We start from the raw sequence: 24,175 nt of genomic DNA on the forward strand, positions 1-24,175 counted from the left end.
CGCTTGCTGGGCTCTGTACATCGCAGATGTTTATGAACGGTCGGCGGTCTTTTAGCGCTCAGGGCCCCCAGGGTCCTGCACCCTGCGATTCCTGTGCAGAGCGATAGCTCTAACAGGTGACATCCTCGAGACCGGATTGGATCAGGTTCCAATAAAGTTAACCCTTTGCTATCTTCTACTACCCCTGGCAAAAATTATGGAATCACCGGGCTCGGAGGATGCTCATGCAGTTGTTTAATGTTGTTGAAAAAAAGCAGATCACAGACATGGCACAAAACTAAAGTCATTTCAAATGGCAACTTTAGGGCTTTAAGAAACACTAAAAGAAATCAAGATTAAAAATGTGGTACTCAGTAAGGGTAATTTTTTTCAGACCAAGCAGAGAGGAAAAAATTATGGAATCGCTCAATTCTGAGGAAAAAATTATGGAATCACCCTGTAAATTTTAATTTACAAATCTAACACCTGCATCAAATTAGATCTGCTCGTTAGTCTGCATCTAAAAAGGAGTGATCACACCTTGAAAAGCTGTTGCACCAAGTGGACTGACATGAATCATGGCTCCAACACGAGAGATGTCAATTGAAACAAAGGAGATGATTATCATACTCTTAAAAGAAGGTAAGTCATCACGCAATGTTGCAAAATATGTTGGTTGTTCACATTCAGCTGTGTCTAAAATCTGGACCAAATACAAACAACATGGGAAGGTTGTTAAAAGAAAACATACTGGTAGACCAAGGAAGACATCAATGTGTCAAGACCGGAAACTAAGCAATATGTCTCCAAAACAGGAAATGCACAACAAAACAAGTGAGGAACGAATAGGAGGAAACTGGAGTCAATGTCTGTGACCGAACTGTAAGAAACCGCCTAAAGGAAATGAGATTTACATACAGAAAAGCTAAACATAAGCCATCATTAACACCTAAACAGAAAAAAACAAGGTTACAATGGGCTAAGGAAAAGCAATCGTGGACTGTGGATGACTGTATGAAAGTCATATTCAGTGATGAATCGCGAATCTGCATTGGGCAAGGTGATGATGCTGGAACTTTTGTTTGGTGCCGTTCTAATGAGATTTATAAAGATGACTGCATGAAGAGAACATGCAAATTTTCACAGTCATTGATGATATGGGGCTGCATGTCAGGTAAAGGCACTGGGGAAATGGCTGTCATTACATCTTCAATAAATGCCCAAGTTTACATTGATATTTTGGACAGTTTTCTAATCCCATCAATTGAAAGGATGTTTGCGGATGATAACATCATTTTTCAAGATGATTATGCATCCTGCCATAGAGCAAAAACTGTGAAAACATTCCTTGAAAAGAAGACACATAAGGTCAATGTCATAGCCTGCAAATAGTCCGGATTTCAATCCAATTGAAAATCTTTGGAAGTTGAAGAAAATGGTCCATGACAGGGCTCCAACCTGCAAAGCTGATCTGGCAACAGCAATCAGAGAAAGTTGGAGCCAGATTGATAAAGGGTACTGTTTGTCACTCATTAAGTCCATGCCTCAGAGACTGCTTTAAAGCCAGAGGTGGTAGTGATGTATTGGAGTGTTCTTTTGTGTGTTTGTTTTTCATGATTCCATATTTTTTTCCTCAGAATTGAGTGATTCCATAATTTTTTCCCTCTGCTTGGTCTGAAAAAAATTACCCTGACTGAGTGCCACATTTTTTATCTTAATTTCTTTTAGTGTTTCTTAAAGCCCTGAAGTTGCCATTTGGAATGACTTTAGTTTTGTGCCATGTCTGTGATCTGATTTTTTTCAACAGCATTAAACAACTGAATGAACATCCTCAGAGCCCGGTGATTCCATAATTTTTGCCAGGGGTTATAGATGCTGTGATCCATAGCGATCACGGCACATAGAAGAGAGGGAGAGGCAGTTGTGCACTCACCTTTGACGGCCTCCGAGATAAGGTCTGACGTGGTCATGGCAGCCGGAGATCACATGATGACCTCCGAGGCTGCCAGGTACGGTGGCCTGTTAGGCTCAGCCATCAACGGAGTCTAACAGGAGATCTACCAGTGTAAAACTAACATCCGGTCTCATGCAATGCAATACATGTGTATTGCATTGCATGAGACCTGTGATGATAAAAATATTCCCATAGAGGGACTAAGTGAGAAAGTTAAAAACAGAAAGTTTAAAAATTGGGTCACTTGAGGGGGATTCAGCTCTTCTAGTGCTTAAGGGCTCTGTATACGTAGTCCGCAAACTATTCTACAATAATTTGTTCTCCAAAAGCGAAATAGTGCTCCTTCCCTCCCGGGTGTCGCCGTGTGCCTAAGCAGTACTGTACAGCCACATATGGGATATTGCCACGTTCAGCAGAAATTGTGTGATACATTTCGGCACCATTTTTACCCATTGCCTTGTGTGAAAATGTAAAATCTGAGGCTAAAACTAATTTTTTTTGTGGTAAAAATAGAATTATTTTTTTCTTCGCTGCCCAATGGTATAAATTTCTGAGAGTCACATGTGGTGTCAGTTTGATCACTGCATCCGTAGAGGAATTCATTGAGAGATGTAGTTTGTAAAATGGGGTCACTTATGGGGGTTTCCTGCTTAGGACCTCAGTCTCTCCCAGTGGGTCATGGCACCTGCAAACCACAACAGTAAAATCTGCACTATAATATGACAATTTTTCCCTTCTGAGCTTTGCACTGTGCCTGAAAAGTAGGCTTCCAGTATCCATTGTTTCAGATGCTGCACATCTCGTATCTTGATGGTCTGGTGTGGTATATGGGGTACAAAGATAGTGGGGCCATTCTTCATCAGTGGAAACCTCAATGCCACTGGATATCTGAAATTGCTACACGATGATGTGTTGCCCTCTTTATGCACTGAAGATGGCACGTTCCCTGAGTTTTTCCAACAAGATGGTGCACCACCACATTATGGGTGTCAGGTCCGAGCATTCCTACATGAACAGTTTCCTGGAAAGTGGATTGGTTGTCGTGGACCTGTTGAATGGCCACCAAGGTCTCCCGATCTGACCCCCTTAGACTTTTATCTTTGAGGTCATCTGAAGGCAATTGTCTATGCTGTGAAGATACGAGATGTGCAGCATCTGAAACAACGGATACTGGAAGCCTGTGCTAGCATTTCTTCTGCAGTGTTGCTATCAGTGTGTCAAGAGTGGAAGAAGAGGGTTGCATTGACAATCCAACACAATGGGCAGCACTTTGAACACATTTGATAAGTGGTCATAAACTTGTAAAAAACTCATGAAATAATAAAGTTACGTTAAAACCAAGCACATCATTGTTTTTCTTATGAAATTCTCAATAAGTTTGATGTGTCACATGACCCTCTTCCCATTGAAAAAAATTAAGTTGAATCCAAAATGGCCAACTTCAAAATGGCCGCCATGGTCACCACCCATCTGGAAAAGTTTTCCCCTTCCCTTATACTAATGTGCCACAAACAGGAAGTTGATATCACCAACCATTCCCATTTTATTTAATTGTATCCATATAAATGGCCCACCCTGTAGTTTTAATCCTTCTAACTTCCTAACCAAAAAAAATTGTTTAAAAAATTGTGCAGATGTAAAAGAACTATTTTGTGTGACCTAACTCTCTGGTTTAAGGGCATAAAAATTAAAAGTTTAAAAATTGCAAAATTTTCCCAATTTTGCCAAATTTCTGATATTTTAAAAAATAATCTAGTTACCGTATTTTTCGGACTATAAGATGCACCAGACCATGACCATAAGACACACCTGGGTTTTAGAGAAGGAAAATAGAAAAGAAAATTTAAGCAAAAAATGTGGTCATGATGCTCCCCATCCTGGTATGCATGGCACCCCTCATCCCCATCCCGGTATGCATGGCACCCCTCATCCCCATCCCGGTATGCATGGCACCCCTCCATCCCGGTTTGCATGGCACCCCTCCATCCCGGTTTGCATGGCACCCCTCATCCCCATCCTGGTATGCATGGCACCCCTCATCCCCATCCTGGTATGCATGGCACCCCTCATCCCCATCCTGGTATGCATGGCACCCCTCATCCCCATCCTGGTATGCATGGCACCCCTCATCCCCATCCTGGTATGCATGGCACCCCTCATCCCCATCCCGGTATGCATGGCACCGCTCCATCCCGGTATGCATGGCACCTCTCCATCCCGGTATGCATGGCACCTCTCCACCCCAAAATTTTGGAGGAAAAAAGTTCGTCTTATAATCCGAGAAATACAGTATATCTAGAAAAAAAATTACTACTATCCTGACTACTATCATGAAGTACAATGTGTCACAATAAAACAATCTCAGAACCACTGGGATATGTTGAAGCGTTTCAGAGTTATTACCTCAAAAAGTGACGCTGGTCAGAATTGAAAAAAATTGGCCTGATCACAAAGGCAAAAACTGGCTCTGGCGCGAAAGGGTTAAATCTATAAGTTTAAAAAATATCTATTTCTGCTCTTTTTATTAAAAACACAAAATTCTACTGTGGAAGGGCTAAGAAAATGTACTTGTGAACAAATCTTTTGCAAATTACCCAGATATCAAGAGTTTCCAAAAGGTAATTCTGCCCAACTATGGTACATTGGGTAGTAAGAAAAGGGGAGTCAGTGTTTCGCAGGTCTATATTACAGCTCCACAGGGTTTATTACCCCTCTCCCAGGACCTTGTAAGGTGAGGCTCCATAGCTAAGCTACAGTATGGAGATTGGTGACCGCATATCTGGGCAGATGAGTTCATTACAGCTTCACACAGATCTTTACCTGGCGTTTCTAAGCTTCTGAGTAGCAACCTGACTAGTAATATTATTATACAAGATTTGATCATTTATTACATAGTTTGTAAAGCCGAATAAAGACTTGCGTCCATCAAGTTCGACCTGTTAGTCCTGTAATTGCTACAGTTGATCCAGAGGAGGGCAAAAACCCCAAATGATTTAGCCAATCTTCACCTGAGGAAAAATTCCCTCCCGACTCTGAAACCAGCAGTCAGAATAAATCCCTGTATCAACCTACTATTTTATTTTATTTTTAAGTATACGCTGAAATCTGCCTGGTATCTAGAAATGCATCCAGTCCCCGCTTGAACTGGTGTAGTGAATCCGACATTACCGTCTCCTCACTCAGTGAATTCCATATTCTCACTGCTCTTACCGTAAAGAACCCCTTCCTATGCTGGTGCTGAAACCTTTTCTCTTCCAGTCTTAGTGAATGCCCTCTTGTTACCGTAATATCCCTCTTTTTGAATAAATCCCGGGCAAGGTCTCTATAATGTCCCCTAACATATTTGTACACATTTATTATGTCCCCCCTCAACCTTCTCTTTTCCAGGCTGAATAGTCCTAGTTTTGCCAACCTCTCTGGGTATTGCAGTCCCTCCATTCCCTTTATTAATTTTGTTGCCCTCCTTTGTACCTTTTCAAGCTCATTTATATCCTTTCTATATATTGGGGCCCATAACTGAGCACATTATTCCAAGTGTGGTCTGACCAGTGCTTTGTACAGTGGAAGAACAATGTTCTCATCCTTTGCAGCTATACCTCTTCTGATACATCCCATTACCCTGTTTGCCCTTACAGCAGCGGCCTGACTTTGGGCACTCCAATTTAGTTTGCTATCAATCAAGATGCCCAAGTCCTTCTCCATCTCTGAATTCCCCAATGATTTCCCATTCAGTGAGTACTGGTGACTTCCATTTTTCCTTCCCATATGTATGACCTTACATTTCTCCTCATTAAACCTCATTTGCCATTTAATGCTCCACCTACCCAGCTTATCCAAATCCCTCTGTAGGTCTGCACTGTCCTCTTTTATATTAATTGTTTTACATAACTTTGTGTCATCTGCAAATATTGACATTTTACTATTTATCCCGTTGACTGTCGTTAATAAAGATATTAAATAGCATTGGGCCTAGTACAGACCCCTGTGGTACCCCACTAGTGACGCTTACCCAATCTGAGTATATTCCATTTATAACCACCCTCTGCCTTCTATCCTTTAGCCAGTTAGCTACCCACTTGCAGACATTTTCCCCCAGCCCCATCATTCTCATTTTGTATACCAACCTATTATGTGGCACGCTATCGAACGCTTTTGCGAAGTCTAGATACACGACATCCACTGGTTCCCCCTGATCTACTCGTGAGCTAACCTCCTCGTAGAAGTCAATCAGGTTTGTTTGGCAGGAGCGATTCCTCATGAATCCATGTTGGTTCGGGATTAAAAGATTATTAGCATCAAGATGCTCCGTAATTGCCTCTTTAATGAAGCTTTCAAAAATTTTGCCCACAACGGACGTCAGACTCACCGGCCGATAGTTTCCGGCGTCACTTTTTGCTCCCTTTTTGAATATTGGCACTACATTCGCCTGTCGCCAATCAAGTGGTACAGACCCAGTCTCAACAGAGTCCTTAAATATAAGATATAACGGTCTGTCTATCACATTACTTAGTTCCCTTAGTACCCGTGGGTGTATGCCATCAGGTCCTGGTGATTTGTTTATTTTAATGTTACTGAGGCGTTTCTGTACCTCAACTTGGGTTAGATTAGTCATACTTAGTGGAGGATTAAGCTTGTCACTTCTCATTTCTCCTGTTAGTTCTATTTCCTTTGTGAAAGTTGTCGAAAAAAAATTATTTAATAGACTAGCTTTATCCTCATCTTTCTCTATGATTTTGCCTTCATCACTTTTTATCGGTCCAATATTATCCGATTTAATCCTTTTACTATTTATATACGTAAAGAACAGTTTGGGATTTGATCTACTTTCCCTAGCAATACGTCTCTCTGTTTCCTCCTTCGCTATTTTTATTTGTTTTTTACAGGTTCTCGTTTTTTCCTTGTAACACATTAGTGCCTCCTTACTATTTTCCTGTTTTAATCTCTTGAATGCCTCTTTTTTGCTATTTAACGCCCCTTTTACGTTCTTGTTCAACCATATTGGTTTCCTCTTATTTCTGGCCCTTTTATTCCCATACGGTATATATCTCTCGCACTGAGTATTCAGAATTCTTTTGAAGGTTTCCCATTTACTATTCGTATTCCTTTGATTAAGAACTTTGTCCCAGTCAATAAGTTGAAGGTTTTCTATCAGCTGATCAAACTTCGCCCTCCTAAAGTTTAATGTTTTTGTTGTTCCCTTATTGATAACCCTACTGAAGGGCATTTTGAAATTGATAATATTATGATCGCTATTACCTAGGTGCCCCCCTATCTGTACCTCAGTTATTCTATCAGGCCTATTAGTCAATATTAAGTCCAACACGGCCTTCCCTCTCGTTGGTTCCTGCACTAGTTGGGAGAGATAATTATCCTTAATATTTGTCCAGAACCTTTTTCCTTTCTGAGATCTACAGGTTTCTGTTTCCCAGTCAATATCCGGGTAGTTGAAATCCCCCATTACAATCACTTCATTATGTTTTGCTACTTTGTCTATTTGTCCTAATAGCAGACTCTCATTCTCCTCTGTTATATTTGGTGGCTTATAGCAGACCCCCAATAATATTTTATTATTATTTTTTGCCCCCTCTATCTCTACCCACATGGACTCGACCCCCTCTTCTCCCTCTCCTATATCTTCCCTTAGTCTGGGCTTTAGACATGACTTTACATATAAGCAGACTCCTCCGCCTTTCCCCTGTTTCCGGTCCCTTCTAAATGAACTATAATCTAATAAATTTACCGCCCAGTCGTAGCTATCGTCTAGCCAAGTCTCTGTTATACCTACGATGTCATACCTCTCCTCCGATATAAGCGCCCGCAGCTCATTCGCCTTATTGGTCAGGCTTCTTGCGTTGGTCAGCATGCAAGATAAAATTTTGGGGTTATTTAGCTTCCTATTCTTCTCTAGCGATCTAACTGTACTATCCTCACCCCCCTCTCCACCCTCATTATATTCACTTCTCCCCTTCCCCCTTGCTTGCCTCACATCCCACCTATTTCCTTGGTCCCCCCCCCATCTCTAGTTTAAATACTCCTCCAACCTATTAGCCATCTTCTTCCCCAGCACCGCTGCACCCTCCCCATTGAGGTGCAGCCCGTCCCTACGGTAGAGTCTGTAGCCGACTGCGAAGTCAGCCCAGTTCTCCATGAACCCAAACCCTTCTGCCTTGCACCAACTCTTTAGCCACTTATTCACCTCCCTAACTTCCCGTTGGTGCTCCTGTGTGGCTCGCGGGATTGGTAGTATTTCTGAGAAAACTACTTTGGAGGTCCTTGCCCTAAGCTTCCTACCTAGGTCCCTGAAATCATTTTTAAGGACCCTCTATCTACCACTCACTTTGTCATTGGTGCCGATGTGGACCATGACCGCTGGGTCTTCGCCAGCCCCACCCAGTAACCTGTCAACCCGATCCGCGATGTGCCGGACTCGAGCGCCAGGGAGGCAGCACACCGTTCGGCGATCCCGGTCTTTGTGACAGATTGCCCTGTCTGTCCCCCTAATAATAGAATCACCCACTACCAGGACCTGTCTTGCCTGCCCTACACTTCCCCCCTCCCCCTCATTACTGGAGCATACACTCCCCCGGCGGTCAGAGGATCTGTCGTGCTACAATAATGCCGGTTCTGAACCAGCCTTCCTATACTTCTTCCCTCTATCCCTCCTAACTGTTATCCAGCTCCCTGCCTGTTCAGCCTGCACTTCCCCTCTATGCTCCACCCCCAGTATTGACCCATTGAGTGTCTGCTCGGTGAGCAGCTAACTCCGTTCCATGTTGTCGATGCTCCTCAGTATCGCTATCTGAGCACTTAGATCCAGAATTTGGGCTTCCAAGTGCACGATATGCTCACATCTCTCGCAGCAGTATGGATCCTCGAGCGGTAGCTCACGGAATGCATACATTGCGCAAGATGTACACTGCACGGCTCCGGCCAAGATGGACGCCATTCTAAATATGGGGATACAGTCAGTATATATATACAAGTACAAAACACAATTATTTATATATAGGTGTATGGACGGGGATCAATTAGGGATGTGCAAGTGTATCAATTAGATATCGGCGGGGGATCAGTTAAGTATGGACGGGGGATCAATTAAGTATGGACCGGGGACTCAGCTGAGTAGGTCAGGTGGATTAATTAAGTATGGACGGTGTGTCAATTGACTATGGACTGGGGATCAATAAATATGGGCTGGGGAAATAATTAATTGTGGACTGGGGAATCAATCAATTAATTATGGACAGGGGGTTAATTAAATATGGATGGGGATAAGGCAAATAAATAGGGACTGGGGGATCAGTAAAAGTGGACAGGGGGAATCTATTAAATATGGACAAGGGGGATCAATTGATTATGGGCTGGGGGGGCAATCAGTTAAATGTGGTCGGGGGATCAATTTAATATGGACGGGGGGGTCAATTTAAATGTGGTCAGGGGGATCAGTTAAATATGGACGGGGGGTTATCAGGGGATCAATTTAAATATGGACGGGGGGTGATCAATTAAATATGGTCTGGGGGATCACTAAAGATGGCCTGGGGAGTTGTATTAAATATGGATAGGGGGGAGATCGATCAAATATGGACAGGGGATTAATTTAAATAAGGCCGGGGGGGGAGCACTTAAATAAAATGCAATTACAATACAAATACAGTACAATACACGCTCGGGTTCAGTAGGGCCTCTTATCGCGGCCTCCTGCCCCTCACTCACCTCCTCTAGGGACGCTGCACGCTATCACAGCGTGCTCGCCCCTCCGGTCGCCTCTTACCGGTCCTCCTGGTCACCACCACCTGGCGCCCTCCGCCGGCCGGCGCTGCACGATATCACAGCGCTCTTTTGCGCTCGTTCCTCCGGTCGCCTCCTACCGGTCCTCCCGGTCCACTTGGTCACCTCCGCCTGGCTCCCTCGCCAGAGGGCCGCGAGCCGAGTCGGACCACGCCGCACGCCGCTCACCACAGCCACACCACAGCCCACGTGTTCACACCCCGCGCGCGCTCTCACTTCCGGTCACCTCCACGGTAGCGTTTAGATTGACTGGCCGGGCAGATCTGGCATTCTGCAGACTGGAAAAGCTGGGGAACAACCATTATATAAAATATGAAAAAATAGGAAAATATTAGCAATGTTCTGTAATGGTTAATTTTTACATAACACTGGTTCAATTTACTTGATATTAACCCGTTCATGATCTTGTGATTTTCTATCTTTGCACTTTAGTTTTTTTCCTCCTCTTTTTTCCAGAGCCATAACTTTTATATTTTTTCAATATAACCAAGGGCTTGTTTTTTGCAGGACAAGTTGTACTTTTGAATGACACCATTTTTTTGAAGTGCTACTTTAGTGAAGTAAAAATAATAAATTTAGGATTTTTTATCTTCGTTATTTTTTTATAGACTTTACATTTATCATATTGCGGGCTACAATTAAGATAGAGATGGGAGAGGCAGCATTTTGTTCAGAATTGTACAGGCTTTAACTCGACATGTCTTAACCAAGTTTGTTATTTTGTTTTCGAGGAGTCAAATTCTAAATTTTGATGGGCGATTTCGGGAAAACTGTGTTTTGTTAAAAAAAATAAATAAAAAAAAATACAGTAAAATCGTCCAGCGATAAAATAAAACATTATGAATTGGTCTGAACAATTAATAGTACGTCTTTACACTGATCTTTTCTCAATAATTTGTTCTCCCTTCTGGGTGAAATGTAATCTTGTCCACAATCTCTTACTAACAATGGCCGTTTCCTTTTGTGTCAGTATGTACGCCTGTTATGGGGTTTGGGTCCACTTGTGTTAATATCTGATTTTTGGTTACTTTCAAAATGTCTGCTTTCTTGGATACACAAAGGATGGTGATGGACCAGAAGGTGCAGAAAAATGGCTTTACTTCTTCATTGTCCTAGTCTTTGGAGAGTCCATTAGCCAGCAGCCACCAGTGCTGATCATACTCACAGGTCACATATCCAGTTATATCATCCATCGCCAATCTTGTGCCACCTTCAATCACTTCATGGACTTCACTGTCATTTCTGGATGAAAAAATCCTTGTTTATATTTTTGTTTCACTACATGGAATTAAAGTGTTAGTTCCTTTGATGGGTTCTGCTTTTTGTAACCAATGTTTTAACAAACTTTCCTCTTCTTCTTAGTCCTGGTTTGTACAGTACGTGAACTGGATGTTAGGAATATTTTTCTCACTCAGTTGGAAAAGTTGCATGGGTGTTAAAATTTGGTCTGAATGTGGTCTATGGAGGCTAGCTTGAGCTGCTAGACATTTCACCGTGCCTCCTAAACCATCACATACACCTTTTGCCAGGAGCTGAATGGCAAAAAAGTGCCATTCAGCTTTCACTCCAAAATGTTTCTTGTGATGGCATACAATTATAAGGTTTCTCCTATTTTTATACTGTGCAGAAGAGTCATCCGAGGAGTAGTAGACCTTGCTCAAACTTGTTAGGATGTCAGTTTTATCACTGAAATCAAATTTTTTTGGAACAAATGAACAGCTGTTGAATCATGAAGTAAGCACTCAGACATAAAATACATAAGTGTAGTTCTGATATCTGACTGTAAGCAGAGTCGGCTTATTAGTAATAAGTTATTACTATTCAGCTAAGCAGACAACAGACCGGATGCTGCACTTATCGCACAGGGCGCTGAGGGAGACATTGCACGGACCAGCCCCTGAAACCAGCATCACTGATGGGCGGCAAACAAAGCAGGGGAGAGTAGGGATGTCCCAGTCCCCTCCTTTTCGATGATCTTCGTTTCAGTGTGGAAAGGGAAGTGACAGCAGTTTCCACATTTTTGGGTTCACTGTTAAGCCCACGGCTGTGTGCAAATCCACTACTGATTGTACCTGGGACAAGTTGGTATGCCACTTGGTACTAAAGGTAATATCCTCCAAATACACCGATACATACTTCTGATAAGGCTCTAACACTATGTCCATCAGCCTCTGGAACATGGCCGAGGCTGCATGTAACCCAAAAGGCAAGACGACCTAGTGATAGAGACCCTCCGGCGTTATGAAGGCTGACTCTGTCCGAGGCACCTGCCAGTAACCCGTGGTGAAGTACTGGGCCTGCCCCAGTCTCTCAATCAGCTCGTCCACCCAGGACATTGAATAAAGGTCAAATTTCAACACTTTATTACATTTTCAGAAGTCGTTACAAAATCATAACGATCCGTCCAGCTTCAGAACCAGTTACAATGGGGCTAGCCCGCTCCCTCCTGGACTCCTCGATAACTCCTAGCTGGAGCATTTGTTTTTCCTCAGCTGCGATGGCTTGTGTCTGGGCCTCTGTGACAATGTTATGTTGGATCACAGATGTTCGGCCAAGCAGTTCTGAAAATTACGTCCGTATTCCGCAGCACCAATTTCTGAGTCTCCCGTCACTTCTGTTTAGAGAGTGTGTCACTTATATTTACCTCTCCCCTGGTCATTGTCGGAGGGTCCCCAGACGATACGACCGGAGTCGCATCCGTAATCATACATTCCCAGTCTTTCCTTGCTTATAGCAAATTTACGTGATATAGCTGTTTGGGTTTTCTCTTCCCAGATTGATATACTCTCTAATTCATCTCCCCAACCTTTTCCCGGACTTCATATGGCCCTTGCCACTTGGCCATGAGCTTACTTTCTGCTGTGGGCACTAAGACTAATACCTGATCCCCTTGGACATTGACCATGCCAGGGGTGCAACAAAGTGCCATTAGTTGCATAAGGATTAAAAGTGAATTTAGACTGTGTACCCACGATGTGTTTTTCAAGCGTTTTTGCTGCGGAATTTTCCGCAGCGTAAACGCTTGGGAAACGCATGGTAAGCCTTCTGCCATGGTCCCCTATGCAATTCCGCACTTTCAATGCCCATGCTGCGGATTTTTCCGCAGCGTTTATGCTGCTCTCAAAAATCCGCAGCATGTCCATTAATTTTGCGGAAGCGCTGCGTTTTCGCCGCCATTGACTTGCATTAGAACGCGCCAATTCTGCAAGACTGCTTCTGTACATGCTTAATTGGCGCGTTGTAATGTCTGGATGGTACCCGAGTGTGGAGAAGAGAAGACTCTCATCCACACCCAGGTACCATAGAAACTGTAAAAAAAAAGAATAAAATAAAAAATAAAGATTATATTCACCTACCGACAGCCCCCGGTCTCCTTCCCTGTGCTTGCCAGCAGACTGAAGGACCTGCGCTGACGTCACAGTCATGTGACAGCAGGTCTTTCAGTGCAGTGTCTCGCGATCAGCTGGCAGCCAGGAAGGAGCGCAGCAACACACGCCGGGCCATCGGAAAGTAAGTATCAGGCTGTGTGCCCACGTAGCGTTTTTCAAGCGTATATGCTGCGGAATTTCCGCAGCGTAAACGCTTGAAAAACGCATGTAGATCCGCACCCCATGGTCCCCAATGGCATTCCGCAATGTCAATGCCCATGCTGCGGATTTTTCCGCAGCGTATATGCTGCAGTCAAAAATCCGCAGCATGTTCATTAATTTTGCGGAAGCGCAGCGGAATCAATGTGCGGATGGTACCCAAGTCTGGAGGAGAGTAGACTCTCATCCAGACCTGGGTACCAAAGAACCTGTAAAAAAAAGAATAAAATAAAGTTTATACTTATCTTATGATGTTTTCCCTCCGTCGCGCTGTTGTCTGAAGGACCTGCCACGTCATTGAGTCATGTGACCCACCACATGACTCAATGACGTCACCGCAGGTCCTGCACACAGCAGCGTGAGCCGCTCAAGCCTCCGGACGGGGCAGAGAATGCATCAGAAGGTGAGTATAAAGTTTATTTTTTTATTTTTTACCATTCTGAACAAGTTGTCAAGCACTTTTCCAAGTGATGCTTGGAGAAGTGCTTGATAACCCGCATGCGGAAATGCATGCAAAGACGCCTCACAAACGCTTCTACCTGGCGGGAAAACCGCATGTAATATCCGCATGCGATTTTCCCGCCAGGGAGAAGCGTAAAAAATATGCTTCAGGTCCGCAACGTGGGCACATAGCCTCAAGGTTTATTTTTTTATTTTTAACCATTCTCTCAGGTCACACTATATAAATCCATGCTGTTTGCATGGATTTATATAGTGTGACCTAGTTGTCAAGCACTTTGCAAGTGATGCTAAAATCGCTTTGAAAGCGCTTGTCAATCCGCATGCGGAAACGCATGTGAATCCGCATGTATTACGCAGGAAAAACGCACGTACAATCCGCATGCGTTTTTTCTGCCAGGGAGATGCAGAAATGCTGCAGAAATTTTCTGCTTCATTTCTGCATTGTGGGCACATAGCCTTTATGTAAATCATTAAGGCTGTGTGCCCACGTAGCGTTTTTCAAGCGTATATGCTGCGGAATTTCCGCAGTGTAAACGCTTGAAAAACGCATGTATATCCGCACCCCATGGTCCCCAATGGCATTCCGCAATGTCAATGCCCATGCTGCGGATTTTTCCGCAGCGTATATGCTGCAGTCAAAAATCCGCAGCATGTTCATTAATTTTGCGGAAGCGCAGCGGAATCAATGTGCGGATGGTACCCAAGTCTGGCGGAGAGGAGACTCTCATCCAGACCTGGGTACCAAAGAACCTGTAAAAAAAAGAATAAAATAAAGTTTATACTTATCTTCTGATGTTTTCCCTCCGTCGCGCTGTTGTCTGAAGGACCTGCCACGTCATTGAGTCATGTGACCCACCACATGACTCAATGACGTCACCGCAGGTCCTGCACACAACAGCGTGAGCCGCTCAAGACTCCGGACGGGGCAGAGGATGCATCAGAAGGTGAGTATAAAGTTTATTTTTTTATTTTTTACCATTCTGAACAAGTTGTCAAGCACTTTTCCAAGTGATGCTTGGAGAAGTGCTTGATAACCCGCATGCGGAAATGCATGCAAAGACGCCTCACAAACGCTTCTACCTGGCGGTAAAACCGCATGTAATATCCGCATGCGATTTTCCCGCCAGGGAGAAGCGTAAAAAATATGCTTCAGGTCCGCAACGTGGGCGCATAGCCTAAGTAGCTGAATTTCCATTTTGGGGTAACAAACTCCTTTTGAGAGATTCATTGAAGTTACTTTGCATGTTGATTTACTTTGTAAGGACACACGTGCACACATTTCAGATTTTGTCACCTTTTTTCTGTGCAGATTTGTCACAAAACCTAAAAGGTTTCCCGATGCCAGGAAAGTGACTGAGAATCCTGACGTCTCCTGCACATGTTACTTATTTGTGACTTGCAGGTTTGGTGAAGATATAATTCTGCAGGATGTCAATTCTGTCAGCGTTTTTGCTGCAGATTTCACCCACACTGATGAGTGGGGAAAAATCTGCACCTATTTACAGCATTTTCCAGACAAGAGATGCAGAAATATTGCAGAAACCAAAAGCTTAATGTGTGCACACAGCCTAATAGACGTCATTACTAGTGTTGAGCGAGCATGCTCGTTACTCGCCCGAGCATCTCACTACTCGGGATGTTCGGCGAGCACCGAGCATTTCCGGGTTACTCGGGCGGGAGCTCGGGTCTCCGCCCTGCATGTTTGGCGCTCTTTACAGAGCCAATGAACATGCAGGGATTGCCAGCCAGTCACTGTAATGCCGCAGCCATGTTGTTTGTGGGCATTACAGTGATTGGCTGGCCGCCCAGCGTCACCTCGAGTATTTAAAACCGGGCGCCGCCATCTTGGACCCAGTCGCCCGGGATCACACAGTGTAGGGAAAGTACTGCTGATTTAGGGAGAGATATATACTGCGAAATAGTTAGTGTAGGGTCTGTAAAAGCTGCCAGATCAAACAAACCATCCTCAGGACTAATATCCATCCCAGATATCAGGCAGGCAGGCAGGCTGTATAGGAAACGCAGTGGTTATACCAGCAAACGCTGCATTACAGTCCTGTGTGCTCCTGCTGCTCAAATTGCTAGACTTAGCTCCAGGTCTCGGGGGCCAGGAAAAATCCTTTTTTTTTTCATCTAAATCCTCTTTTTTTCTCCGCTAGAAGTGGTGGAAGAGAAGATCCCATGTAGCGATGCCCAAATATTTGAACAGCCATGGCCACAGGAAGGCGACGCTGGCAATTTGTCAAAAGAGGTGGACGATGACGAGACACAATTGCCACGAAGTGAGGAGGAGGATCGTGGTGCGGAAGTGGAAGAGGAGGACGTGGTGGATGATCTAGTAACTGACCCAAGATGGCAGGAGGACACGCAGAGCGAGGCCAGCAGCACACAGGGGGAGGGAGGCAGAGTACCCCAACAGACAGGAAGAAGCAGTGTGGTGGCTGCACACAGAAGGCGGGCAACCGTTCCCCGTAACACTAACACGAGGGACTTTGCCAGTACAACCGGTAGGTCTTCCAGAGTCTGGAATTTTTTTAAAGACTCTGCTGATAACCCCAAAAAGGCCATTTGTACCACCTGCCATGCCAGCGCCAGCAGGGGTGACAAAAGTACCAGCCTGACCACCACCAACATGATCAGGCACATGTCAGCAAAGCACCCGACTTTGTGGGGCGAACCCAAGGGTCCACGACCAGTGTCAGCGGGTGTCACCACTGCTTTTTCCGCCGTTGTGCGTGTAAGAGAACCCCCTGTTGTGCGTGCAAGGTAATCCCCTGTCCATACTGCATGCAAAGATGCCCCCTCCTCTCAGTCTTCACTTGTTATGGCAGTTTCTCAAGAAACCGCATCAACGTCCACGTGCCACCGCAGCGTTCAATTGTCTTTATCCCAGACCTTTGAACGAAAGTGCAAATTCGCAGCCAACGCCCCACAGGCCACAGTCCCAAATTCGCACATTTCACGACTACTTGCGTTGGAAATGCTGCCTTTTAGGTTGGTGGAGACAGAATCTTTCCGCAACCTTGTGGCGGTGGCCGTCCCTCGGTACTCGGTCCCCAGCCGACACTATTTTGCCAGGTGTGCCATCCCCGCACTACTCAAGCATGTGTCCCAAAATATCTGCCGTGCCCTCAACAACGCAGTTACTGGGAGAGTCCACCTGACAACGGACACGTGGACAAGGGCTTGTGGCCAGGGACGGTGCATCTCCCTGACTGCACACTGGGTAAACATAGTGGAAGCCGGGACCCAGTCGGACCTTGGAACGGAACACATCCTCCCCACACCGAGGATTGCGGGCCCTATGTCAGTCAGAGTTGCCCCCACAGTGTACTGCTCCTGATGATCATCCTCCTCATGTTCAGCCTCCATCTCAGATATCACCGCATCAGTTACAAGCTGGAAGCACTGCAGTACTGCCTCTGCCAAGCAGCAACAGGCTGTGCTGAAACTCATAAGCTTAGGTGATAAACCTCACAGTTGTGGACAGCTGTGAAAGAGCAGGCAGATCTGTGGCTGAGACCGCTGAACCTACATCCTGGCATGGTCGTGTGTGACAATGGCCGTATCCTGGTGGCGGTTCTGAGGCGAGGCGAAATCACACCCGTACCATGCCTGGCTCATGTGCTTAAGCTCGTGGTTCAGCGGTTTCTTAAATCGTACCCCGAGTTGCCAGATCTGCTCGTCGAAGTACGCCGCCTGTCAGCTCATTTTTGGAAGTCAGCTACAGCTTCCGCCGCCCTTGCTGTGTTGCAGCAGCGTTTGCAGCTTCCGTCACACCGACTTGTGTGTGATGTCCCCACACGTTGGAACTCTATCCTCCACATGTTGCAAAGGATTTGTGAGCAGAAGAGCAGTTGTAGAGTACCAGCTGCAACAAGGCCGTCGATATTCAGGTCAGACTCCACACATAAGACCTCAGGAGTGGACCTGGATGTCTGACATATGTACCATCCTGACAAACTTTGAGGAGTCCACCAAGATGGTGAGTGGCGATGACGCCATCATTAGCGTCAGCATCCCACTTGTCTGTGTTTTGCAACGCTCTCTGCAGATAATTAAAGAGGAGGCATTGCAGCCAGAGTATTATGAGATGGATCAAGAAGCCGTAGCGGGCGATTACACCCAGCCCAGCCTCATCTCATCCCAATGTGTATTGGGGGACAATGAGGGAGAGGAGGAGGAGGAAGAAGAACAGGAGCTGGTATCATGTTCTTTAGACGGTAGTACCTGTACAACTGTCATATCATCGGTTTAGCGTGGGTGGCCTGAGGACGGGGAGGAGGAGGAGGAGAAGAGCATGGTCAGTCGTGATCTTGTTGAGCACACGGAAGTCTTGCCCGTTACCAGTCTGGCACGCATGGCTGACTTTATGTTACGCTGCCTTAACCGTGACCCTCGCGTTGTCAAAATGTTGGGTGACAGTCATTACTGGTTGGTGACAAGGAGAACTTTCACTCTCTTATTCCTGAGGTGAAGAGGTCTACAAAAATGGGGCAGTACCAGAAGGCTCTTGCTGCAGAACTGTTAAAAAATTCCCATCTGAACACGCTAGCGGCAGAGGTCACAGCTGGTTGCCCAACCAAGGCGTACAGGCGAGCGAGACGCAACTCCAATCCAGCAGAGGCAGGGGAACGCTGTCAACATTCTGGGATAGTTTTCTGAGACCCGCCCAATTTACAGGCCCTGAGGCTCGGGGCACTCTCACAAGGAGTGGAAAGTTTCAAAAGATGGTGAGGGGGAGTACCTTGCCGACCGTACCAGCGTCCTCCGTGATTCCTCTGTGCCTTTTAATTATTGGGTATCCAAGCTGGACACTTGGAATGAACTTTCTCTGTATGCCTTGGAGGTTCTGGCCTTCCCTGCCGCTAGCATGTTATCGGAGCGTGTTTTTAGTGCCGCTGGGGGAATTATAACTGATAAGCGCACTCGCCTGTCAACTGACAATGCTGACCCTTATCAAAATGAACAAGGGCTGGATTGGGCCAGACTTCTCATCATCACCAAATGACAGCAGGGTAACATAAAGTCAAATCCACTGTGTTATTTCGGAAGGTGTATTCCCATGCACCGCTTCACACCCACACATGGGGGTATACGCTTCCTTATTTCGGCTGTATTTTGCTCTTCTCCTTATCCTCAGCCTCCAACACCACTATACCACCAGGGTGACCTTGGTCCGTGTTGCCAGCATTACAAGTTCCTCCGTCCTAATTTTTGGCAGCTTTTGCTTGGAAGGCATAGGCGCAGACTATGGGAGACCCACTCCCTAATTATGGGTATAAGGTTTTTAATATGCTGTACTGCATGGCTCTTGTAAGGGGCATTAAAACCGTCTTGTTAAGCTACTGCGACCTCCACCACTCTTCCAAGGGGCATTAAAACCGTCTTGTTAAACCACCCTGTACTCCACAGCTCTTCCAAGAAGCATTGAAATGTTGTTTTTAATTACCTCTAATCTCCACGACTCTTCCAACGGGCATTGCATTTCCTCCTAATATTAGTCAGCTTTTGCTTTTCAATGCATAGGCAAAAACTAAGGGAGACTCGCTCTCCAATAATGGGTAGAAGGTTTTTAGTACGCTGTAATCCACGCCTGTTTCAAGGGGCATTGCAGTTCCTCATAATTTTTGGAAAGCCTTCCATTCACTGCTTAGGCCAACAGTGTACGGGAGACCCAGTTGCTATAAATGGAAAAAAACGGTTTAATTAAGGTCCTCTGACCTCCATGTCACTTCCAAGGGGCAATGGAGTGCCTCGAAATTTTTGGTAGGCATTGCACTCACTGTATGCCCTATAACTGTGTAGCTGAACCGCTCCTTTTGGTACAGAAACATATCCTACAAAACATGTGTGGTTGACTGGCCTGATATTGATGTGAATGGTCCCTGTTCATCCTGCTCTTTCTCCTTTGCCACCACCTCATCCATCATTCATCACCTGAAGCTTTGTTTTAACGGGAGTCATAGTAGCAGGAAAACATCCAGCAATCTACGGAGGAGGTAGGATATGCGCCAAAACGCTGACCACCTCAGGCCTAGCTGCTACTACATACATGTGCTTGCATTCCAAGGAACAGAAAGCTAAGGAGATGGATGGCCTCATGATCATGAATAATTTATTCGTTGTATAGGAGGCCGACCACTAATGCTGTCTACCTTCTGAACCTTGTTTTGAAGCCTGATTGACCCAGGACGCGCAATCCTCTAGGTCTGGAGGACGTGTTGCATCCCAGTGTCCAACGGTGTCCCGGCTTCCACAATATTAACCCAGGGTGAAGGCGTCAGTGAGATGGACCATCCCTGGCCACATTCACAAGGACTTGCACGGGGATAGTTGCAAGTCTGCATCTTCTGATGCAGCAAGGATCACTTCAGATGGGCACACTTTTAGGCAGTGACCTGGGTGTCAGAGATGCTTCCAGGGGTCTTCCCCATGCTGTTCCCATGTCTTTTTAGCACTGTATGCATGTGTCATACAGCACATGGCCAGATAAGGTTGTAAAATGTTAAAATGACATTTCCCGGTGAATGCATTTGTCATGGTTGAAAGCAATACAAAAGTGCAAAAACGCTTAAACAATGCTACTTGTGAACATAGCCCAAGGTGTGCAGGAATATTTTTGTTTTTGGTTATTTATTTTACCTTATACACAAGGCTTTACCCTGGAAAGGAAGTTCCTTAACATATTTCACAGGAAAACCGTTTCAGTTTCGTTTTTGAACGTTTTATTGTGAGCCCGTAAAAGTGGCTTAAACGTTGTTGACAGCAGTGACCTGGAGGTCAGAAATGCTTCCTGGGGTGATCCCCATGCTGTCCCCATGTCATTTGAGCACTGTCACTATCGTTTTGGGCACTTTTTAGGCTTTCTACAGACTGTCGGGGTGCTGCCGCAAAAATGCTCGGGTCTCCCATAGACTAACATTGGGCTCGTTGCTCGGATCGAGCACCCGTGTATCACGGTGAGCTGGGCCCGAGCTTCGAGCACCCGAGCATTTTAGTGATCGCTCAACAATAGTAAGCATCATTTATCTGCATTGCAAGCTCCCAAAGCCTGTTTTCTGTATTAATGTATTTTTCCTACTACTTTATGAATTTAGTTATTAGGGTAAGATCAGACTTACTGGATTTTCAAGTGGAAATTGTGAATAGGTAGAAAAATGGCAATATATTAAAATCCACAGCACCAACTTTATCTGAATGAGGCATTTAAACAGCCCTCCAGTCTCATTACTCTTGTTGTGTGTTCGGCAGTTAACGATCAATGATCTTTATTATTTTACTCATTTTTATAGCCCCATTACTTACATGCCACATTACAGACATTGTGAGCCCCAATGGGGACAGTGATGATGATTTACTGTACATTCCCTATCAGAGTGTGGGAGGAAACCAATGAAAACACGGCGAGAAAGAACAAACTCCTTGCAGATGTTATCCTTAAGCTCTTCCTGTTCAGCTCTTGTTCTTCTTCCAGGCTCTGCTGTTGACGGGGCGTGATTGCCCAAGTCATGGTGATTGACAGCCGGCTTCACAGTGGCCTGTCAATCAGCAGGACATCAGCAGTCACGCCAGGTCAGCAGAGTTGAAAATAAGCATCTGCTCTGTTATATGATGTTATCGGAAGCCACAGAATCGCCGTGAGAAACCATGCTTGATTGCTCAGAGGATTGGTATCGGACACTACAGTCAGGTATTAGCAACTGCTTGCCTGTAAGTTGTTATGCCCATGAAAAGAAAAAAATAGACCCTGATAACCCCATTAATGGGAACCTAGCAACCTAGTGCTAACCACTGAGCCACCATGCTGCCCATCTTGCAGTATGTACTTTATCATCATTCTGCCCGCCTTTTAAAAAAAAATGTCCTACTGGTGAGCTTGTGATGGTATTCTGCTGGTATAAAGCAGTCAGTAAGCGGTGACTGAGCTTCCGGGAAAGGGACCAGTAATAATATGGAGTGTCTGACTACCTCCCTCTGTAAGCACCGTACTCGCAGGTCACAGTCCTGATGGAGCGGAGTTAGAGGAGGCTAGCCGCAATGCAGTAGTGAAATAAATGACAGTCATGTATTGACTTGGATATATTATTTTTGTTTTTTAAAACCCGAGTGTACAATTGCTTACAGGGGACTGCCTGAGCTGAACTGAAACCTCTACAGAATTGTGAATGTGTGCAATGTCCCCAGCTGATCAACGGTCACATAACCGCATGAAAGCAATTTGTATACTTGTGGGCACATGCCAACTATACGTAAGAATTGAGCGAAACTGAGACCATCCACTGACTGGGGAACTATGACAGTGTGTGCTTTACTCATGGGCACAATTCTGTAGTCTGCAAACTTTTAATTTCAGCCCTGACAATCCCGTTCTTTCGTTTTATTACTCTTTTCCAAGAGCAAAAAGGTTTTATTATTTTTCCATTGACACAGCCATGTGAGGATTTTTTTTTTTTGCAGAACGAGTTGTAGTTTTGAATGATGCAATTAATTTTGCTATATAACATACATTATAAAAGAGGCAGCCATACTTGCCAATACCTAGTCGCAATACTAATGTACAACGGGATGTAGCAGCCCTCAGGTGGAGAGAGAGCTGGTGCAAAATACTAATGAAATAACCACTCACACCTACCATATTGTTTGGACCATAAGACGCACCGGACCATAAGACGCACCTAGGTTTTAGAGGAGAAAAAAAAAATTTAAGCAAAAGATGTGTTCATGATCCACTTTTAAGGGGGGGGTGTCTTCTGCTGACACTGGTATAAGGGTAATATCCCCCAATTCTGACAATATCCCCCATCCTGGTATATATGCCCCCCCCCTTCCTTTTATACATGGTCCCCATCCTGGTATGCCTGGCATCCCTCCATCCTGGTATGCCTGGCATCCCTCCATCCTGGTATGCCTGGCATCCCTCCATCCTGGTTTGCATGGAACCCCTCCATCCTGGTATGCCTGGCACCCATCATCCCTATCCTGGTGTGCATGGCACCCCTAATCCCTATCCTGGTATGCATGGCACCCCTCATCCCTGTCCTGGTATGCATGGCACCCCTAATCCCTATCCTGGTATGCATGGCACCCCTAATCCCTGTCCTGGTATGCATGGCACCCCTCATCCCTGTCCTGGTATGCATGGCACCCCTCATCCCCGTCCTTGTATGCATGTATCAGCAATCCCCATCCTGGTATGCATGGCACAGCAATCCCCATCCTGGTATGCATGGTACCCCTAATCCCTATCCTGGTATGTATGCCCCTCTCATCTTTATCCTGGCATGTATGGCCCCCTCATCTTTATGCTGGTATGTATGGCCCCCTCATCTTTATCCTGGTATGTATGGCCCCCTCATATTTACCCTGGTATGTATGGCCCCCCTAATCCTTACCCTGGTATGTATGGCCCCCCTCATCCTTACCCTGGTATGTATGGCCCCCCTCATCCTTACCCTGGTATGTATGGCCCCTTCATCCTTTTTCCTAGTATGCATGGTCCCCGTAATCCCCATCATGCTGCACATAAAAAAAAATAAATATATAAACATTGCTACTCACCTTTCTTCTCTCCTCCAGCGCTGACGCCTGTCTGCCCGCACTGATCTCCCCATGTGAGCCGCGCATGGCGTCACTGCTCACAAGGAGAGATCAGCTGACGGAAGTCACCTCTCCCCGCGCCGGGACTGTGTGCGCGGGGAGCAGTGACTTCATACTCCTTCATAGCCGGCACACAGCTTAGCCGCGCTGCGGCTCCTGCTGCTGCCGGGTTATCTCGTGTGCCCGCTTATTAAAGGGCATGAATATTCACCCCATCCCCACGCCCATGGGCGTGGAGAGAGGTTAAATATTCATGCCCTTTAACAGCGGGCACAGGCGATTCCGGCAGCAGCTGCGGCTACACTGTGTGCTGCTATTAAGGACCATGAATATTCAGTGCTCCCCATGGGCGTGGGGAGCAGTGAATATTCATTTTCTTTAGCAGCGGGGACAGTGTAGGCTGCAGCAGGCGGCTGTTGCCCCCTGTGCCCCGCTCCTCCACCGCTACAGCTCCCCCCAGCACAGTATATATACCCACCCCTCCCCAACATTCGGACTATAAGACGCACCCCCCATTTTCCTCCAAAATTTTGGAGGAAAAAAATGCGTCTTATAGTCTGAAAAATACGGTACTATTCATGTAGGGGATTAGAAATGCACAGGATAAGGCTTGTATAGGGCGCCAGTCACACAGATACATGTAGTGCAACATGCCAACTTGCAGCCTATTAGTGATGCCAAAGCTATTACAGAATTTCCCCAAAAATAAGCCCTAGCATGATTTTACAGGATTTTTGGAGGATGCTTGACATATAGGCCCTACTCCAAAAATAAGTCTTAGTTAGTCAGGGCTGGCGTTAGG

Source organism: Phyllobates terribilis, unplaced genomic scaffold (assembly GCF_046119375.1).
Source record: "Phyllobates terribilis strain yellow unplaced genomic scaffold, ASM4611937v1 Scaffold_85__1_contigs__length_6476398, whole genome shotgun sequence".
Lineage (NCBI taxonomy): Eukaryota > Metazoa > Chordata > Amphibia > Anura > Dendrobatidae > Phyllobates > Phyllobates terribilis.